This window comes from Mesocricetus auratus, unplaced genomic scaffold (assembly GCF_017639785.1).
Source record: "Mesocricetus auratus isolate SY011 unplaced genomic scaffold, BCM_Maur_2.0 Super-Scaffold_100676, whole genome shotgun sequence".
In the NCBI taxonomy this organism is placed as follows: Eukaryota; Metazoa; Chordata; class Mammalia; order Rodentia; family Cricetidae; genus Mesocricetus; species Mesocricetus auratus.
The window spans coordinates 114,389,379-114,395,639 of NW_024429266.1; the positions used below are offsets into that span (position 1 = coordinate 114,389,379).

A 6,261-nucleotide genomic window follows, 5' to 3' on the forward strand; every position below is an offset into this window, starting at 1 on the left:
ACACGGTTTGTTACACCTGTAATTTACCAGAGCATGATGCACATTACATCACCAATGTACCATTTAAATATAAGCAACCCTATGGCAAGCATCTCTGTGCACAAAGCTCTTTCTGTGTTTAGAATTGCTGCTGCTGGAAAATTCCCAGAGATGGATTTACCAAGACTAAGGTTATGGATGAAGTTTTGAAACTCTCCATTATGTCTTGCCTGTGCTTTCCAAGGGTATAATATACGATACCCACTAACCAAGTGCTTCTCCAAAACAAAACACTACTTCCGTTTGTTCTCCTTTGGTAGTTTTTCTTTTACTTTCCTTCTTCCCATCAGCCTGGCCTCTGCTGTTTAATTAGCCCTCCACAGGGCCCTGCTGTATGTAGATGGTGGGATTCATACATTTCTTTTTAGAGCAAGACTGTCACCTAAGAATCCTCATTATACTGTGGCTATTGGGTGAGAAACTAGACCCATTTGCTAGTTTTCTGAGTGAAGGGGACCCACGTTCTTTAGCTTTGGACTTGTGGGACAAGAGAGGGATGCTTGAGGAGGACGGGGAAGAGGGGATCTGGGGGCCTCTGCTGGCTGGTGGCACAGTGTTCAGCTGGACCCTGGGTAAGTGCAAGAGGAACAAAGGGATCCTAAGAGGCAGGGTTTGAAAAGACGTCATCAAGAGGTGCAGCATAATATTCATGCTCTAGAAGAACGTTGACCGCGTGAGCACCCGGAGGAAGTGCAGACAGCGAGAAGTTGAGTTTGGAAGTAGCTGGCTCAGGCTGTGCTCTTCCGCCATCTCTGCGCCGTTGCTCAACAGCCGGTGTTCCTCATCTCCCTCATTGGTAAAAGGGGAATGCCAAACCCTACCCACCTGTCTCGCAAGGCCTCTGGGAATCAGGCTCAAATTGGATAGTTAATGTTCAGGACATCAGTGTGCAAATTGTCTCTGGTGCAACGAATGCACGAGTCAGTGATTACAAGGAAATGACAGGAGAGAAAACTTCATGATCTCAAAAGTTGTGGGCAAACCTCCCAGAGCCTTGCTGGGTTTAAGCATCAGGCAATCATAGACATGACTGCCAAGAGGTGGGTTTGAAACGCCAGAAAGTGTTGTATTTTCATCTAACTAAAGCACATTTCATGGGTAAGAAACTTGTGTCATTGTGTGAATATTTTAATTAGGAGGAAGTCCCGCTGAGCCTTAGCATTTGCTCTGGGTTATCTATTTGTTTGTTGTTGTTGTTTGAGAGAAAGAAATACATTCCAATACATACACATGCAAATGAACTACTGAAACAAAATCTCTTACTGAATTAGCAATAATTAAGCTGAACCAGATAGCAAACTACGTGTGTGTGTGTGTGTGTGTGTGTGTGTGTGTGTGTGTGTGTGTCACACATGGTGAGGATTGGCTAAAACTCTTATTAAAATATGCATGTACAGCCTGGAGAGATGACTCAGAGGTTAAGAGCACTAGCTGCTCTTCCAGAGGAACTGGGTTCAACTCCCAGCATCCATATGGTGGCTCACAACCATCTGTGGTGAGATTTGGTGCCCTCTTCTGGCAACCAAGCATACATGCAGGCAGAACACTATATATACATAATGAATAAATAAATCTTTAAAAAATATGCATGTACAATTAAGAAAATACAAAAGGCACAAACACCACAAATTTCTTGTCTCAGAGGCAGCCATCACACACACACACACACACACACACACACACACCACCACCACCACCACCACCACCACCACCTTCTAGTATTTTTTGATCAGAGTTTAAATATCATTTGTTCTTTAGGCAACAGGGCAAAAGAGAAATTTTGTCCTGGCGTCATACAGAGGCGATTACAGCCACGTCTGTAGGGACTGGGGAGAAGCATTACTGGTTGAGAGACTTGTTGATCTTGCAGATTACCTGGGTTTGGGTTCCAGCATCCACGTGGTAGCTCACAATCATCCATAAATCTAGTTCCAGGGGGCCTAATACCCTCTTCTCACTTCCTTGGACCCCAGGCACACAAATAGCGCACATACATACATGCAAGTAAAACATTCATGCACACGAAACTTAAAAAAAATATTAAAGGGTTAGATTTAGTGTCTTATCTCTGCTACTTGCTGGCTATGACATGTGACATTACAGGAAGTCGCTTAGTTTCTCTGGGTTTTGCTATCTTTATTCATAAAACGGAAACCATGATTCTTTCTTTCCAAGTCAGTAGCTACCCAAAACAACATGCACAAAGGAATAAGCTGGGCTGGGGAAGTCCTCAGTGGCAAGGTCCTGAGTGAGTTCTGTCTGCAGCATTTCACACACAAACGTAGAGATCAGTGTCCAGAAACTGTACTGCACACAAAACTACAGGCTTTAGCTAGAAACAAGAGTTCAGGTTACTTATAAACAGGTGTGCTGGTTAGTTTTCAGTTAACTTGACACAATCGAGGGTCGTGGGGACGAGGGCCCCTCTAGTGAGAAACTGCCGCCATGAGGTTGGCCTGACAGAGAGCCTGTGGGACATTTTCTTGATTCATGATTAACGCGGAGGACCCGGCCCCTAGTTAGGTGGTCCTGGGTGGGGTAAGAGAGAAGGCTGAGCAAGTGTTACGTCTACACAGACAGGGTTAGAACCCAATTTTCCTTCCTCTCATTCTCCCCATGGATTGAACACCTGTGTTCTAGCTCACTCCACTGGGCACAAAGGTACAAAGGTATATAGGAGACTAATCTTTCTCCAGAAGCTTCGGTGTTAAGAAATTCCTTCCGAAAGTGTGAGCTGAAGGCCTCTCATCGTCCTACAGTCTCCTCCAAGGTGCTTTTGAAAAGCGAGGAAAGACGTGGAAGACCGCCAGGCCCTTGCTCGAGGCTCCTTCGTCATACAGACTGTCTGGAACGCGCCAGCGTTTGCCACTCCTCCAGTCGATGGTCACCGACACTGGCCCGCCAGTGCCCAGAGGAGAAGGGCTGCAGCCAAGAGCTCTATGACAACCGTGTAGTGGTGTGCTCTGCAGAAACATGGAGTTTCTGGGCGGGGTCTTTGGAAAACACCACGCCCACACTCAGCTGACGCTGAGGTGAAACTTTGGTAGAGCCCAGCCCTGACTCTCAGCCTTCATTGTTATCACCTGTGCCATGCCTGCCTCTGAGCGGTGCTCCATCACTTGAGATGCTTTCTAAGGAGATGCCGATAAACACGCCGCCTCCTTCACCGAAGGAGCTGGAAACGCCATGGCCATTGTCATCATCTGCCCCAGAAGCAAACACAGGCACATCGCAATCTATGGCCCACTCTCACCCTCATTCCATCCCAAAGTCACCTCCTGGGGGACCAAAGGCACCCCAAGCCTTGACAAAAAAATCCTGTCTCTGGAGCCCCACTCTTCACGTGCAGCAGCTAAGCACTAGCGCCCCTTTCCCCAGCTGGTCTTGCTCTTTACGGGGCCCCCTTACCACCACCCCTTTCCTCTCTCAGCTCGGTGTAGTGGGAAACACACAGCACCCCAGGAGAGGGCAGAGGCAGAGACCTGTTACCAGCTTTGTAAGCTCCTGCAATGGCAGATGGCTGCAGCCTGCAGCCTCTTGCTGTAGCCAAGATGTCTTCATCTGTCCTCCCAGGACCCCGGAAAAATGCTTCTGGCAAGAGAAGGAGGAAGGGGTAAGAAGTCTCGGTATGAGGCCTTGCATTCAGAGGGCCCTTTATGGGTTTAGATGTGTAATGCGGGTTTAATGGTAGTCAGGGGGCAGGTGATTAGGAGCAGCAGGCCGCTCTGATCGCCCTTGTACACAGCCCCTGATAGCTCCCAGCACTCTGAAGCCTTGTTTGCTTTCTGTGAGACAGAAATCCCACAAGATCTGCCCGCTGCCAGCTGTCGAGCTAACGAACTGTCTGCGTGCTGCTGAATGGGAGCCCGTAGCCTGGCGAGAGGCTCAGCATCCCTGGCTGTCTCCAAGTGTGATTGCCTTTATCTAGCCGGCGCAGGCGCCCTTCTAATCAGGCGGCTGCTGGCCTCCAAGGGTCAAACCCGGACCATCGCTACCTAAACAAACGAAGACGGTGTCACCTTTGTGGGGAGACTGATAAGCAGTTGGCAGGCAGGCCACGGGCAAGAGAAGGCGCCAGCAGCCAGCAATCTGCGGAGGCCGTAAATATGCCGCATTCTCAGCAGGGAGACGGGCAATATAGCCACCAAGAGGCCTTTGTTTAATGAGCTGTCAGAAAGCAGGCATGAAATTATGTTTGAAAACATGTGCGAGCTGCAGAGACAGAGTGGGGCCTATAAATGGTCGTCTTCCTTCACCAGGGATGGCTGCGGCATCTTATCAGTGTGCTGGCTGTCATCGCATGAAAGCTATCATTAGCAAACTAATGGTGTTTGAAAGCTACAAATTTTTCTCTCTCTTCTCTATTTTTGACTTAAATGAATTATAGAAAATTTTTAATTGTTTTATTTTTCTTTCCTTGGGGTTTTGGTAAATATGCAAATTGGAAGAGAATCAAAAACAAAAAACAAAAGCCCCCCCAAAATGTATCTGTGGAAGAGTGGAGGAAGCCATTAGGCATGCAGGCTCGTTTCAGATTACTCAGCCTGTATTCTCTCCAGTTCTGTGGAGACCCCATTCAGAGAACTCTAACGAAACTCCAACTGCCATTTTATTTCAATCAGGCCCGTAAAAGAAGGCATAAATATAGAATGAATTGCTCGCTGATAATCTGCATACTAAAGTTAGTGGGTAGGTAGAAAACCGTTTCTACCACATCAGCCATCAAATAGAGAATAATTTTTGGAGGACCCAAAACTACTCTTGGGGCCACATGACTGCAGAGTCTCTCTCTCTCTCTCTCTCTCTCTCTCTCTCTCTCTCTCTCTCTCTCTCTCTCTCTCTCTCTCAAATTTAAATTAGAAGTGATCTTGTTTTACATATCAGTTCCAGTTCTCTCCCCATCCCATCCCTCCCATGTCCTCCACCAACCCCCCCATTCCATCCCCTTTCTGCTCTCCAGGGAGGGTGAAGCCTTCCATGGGGGATCTTCAAAGTCTGTCACATCATTTGGAGCAGGGCCTAGACCCTCCCCCGTGTGTCTAGGCTGAGAGAGCATCCCTCTATGAGGAATGGGCTCCCAAAGTCCATTTGCATCCCAAGGATAAATACTGTTCCATTTCCAGAGGCCCCATAGACTGCCCAGGCCTCCTAACTGACACCCACGTTCAGGGGTCAAGACCAGGCTAGGGAAACCCACAGAAACAGCTGACTTAAAGAAGGGGGAGCTCATGGACCCCAGACTGACAGCTGGGAAACCAGCATAGGACTGACCCAGGCCCCCTGAACATGGGAGTCTATCTCTCTTTAGGGTGAAACGTAAAGACTTTTATAACATCTGCTGGGACTGAGAGGCACTGCAGAGTCGGGACCCACTTGGGCCGCATTCTCAAACGCTGACACGATATGTGAGACACAGAAGTGGGTGATTTGTCTGTGTCAATGGGAAGGGAGAACTGTAGTCCACACCAGAGCCCAGAGAAGTGGTACCAAATAAAACTAGGAGAGCAACCATGGCCAGACTGCTCTGCCCAGAACAAGCACAAAGGGTGACCTTGTCCTGAGTTTTCCAGATGGAGAGCAGAGAGTTAGTCAGAGCTGAAGCTGCCCTGTGGGCATTTTCCGGGGCTACTTTGTAGAAGCTACAATTCTTGACATCGCTTTTAGATTGGAAAACATTTCATTTATTCTAGTCCAATAAATACGGAAAGAGTCCTTATTAGGTGCTTATATTGCGCTGAGCATGGTGCAGAATGTTAAAAACTGTGTAGTTGGATCTCTCTCTCTCTCTCTCTCTCTGTGTGTGTGTGTGTGTGTGTGTGTGTGCAGCGTATATAAAATAGTAGGTGTCCACATGTCTTTTTGAAATGTCCTTGGAGTTAGTTATCCCTCATCCCACCCCCTCCTTTTATGGCTGCATCTCTTGTTTGGCATTGGGAGTTCTGACACAGATAAGAATGTAAGAGGTAAACTGTGGGATCACCTGCCTCACAGGGTAGTTTTCTCAAGTATTACCCAGCTATCTGAAGTCATTTGCTGTATAATCAACTTGCTTCTAATAATTTGAAATGCTAGCTTAGTCTAATCTTATCCTAAATTCCTTAGGTGTACATACATCCTCTCCCTAGGCATTTGAAATCTCTGCATGCATCTGGACTTCTGTGAGGCTCCCGTTTTATTGCTATTTACTTGATGTGTACACCACACTGCTTTAATTCCTGTCAT

At 47.4% G+C, this 6,261-nt stretch overlaps 1 long non-coding RNA gene across 1 annotated transcript; it reads right to left on the minus strand.

Moving 5' to 3' along the window:
- Nucleotides 1-2,154: 2,154 nt before the first annotated feature.
- On the minus strand, nucleotides 2,155-4,726 carry LOC110339259. Its single transcript, XR_002381378.1, has 2 exons — nucleotides 3,522-4,726; nucleotides 2,155-3,242 (listed from the first exon to the last, which is right to left on the minus strand). It is a non-coding gene; the product is annotated as an uncharacterized LOC110339259 (long non-coding RNA).
- Between the last annotated feature and the right edge of the window lie 1,535 nt (nucleotides 4,727-6,261).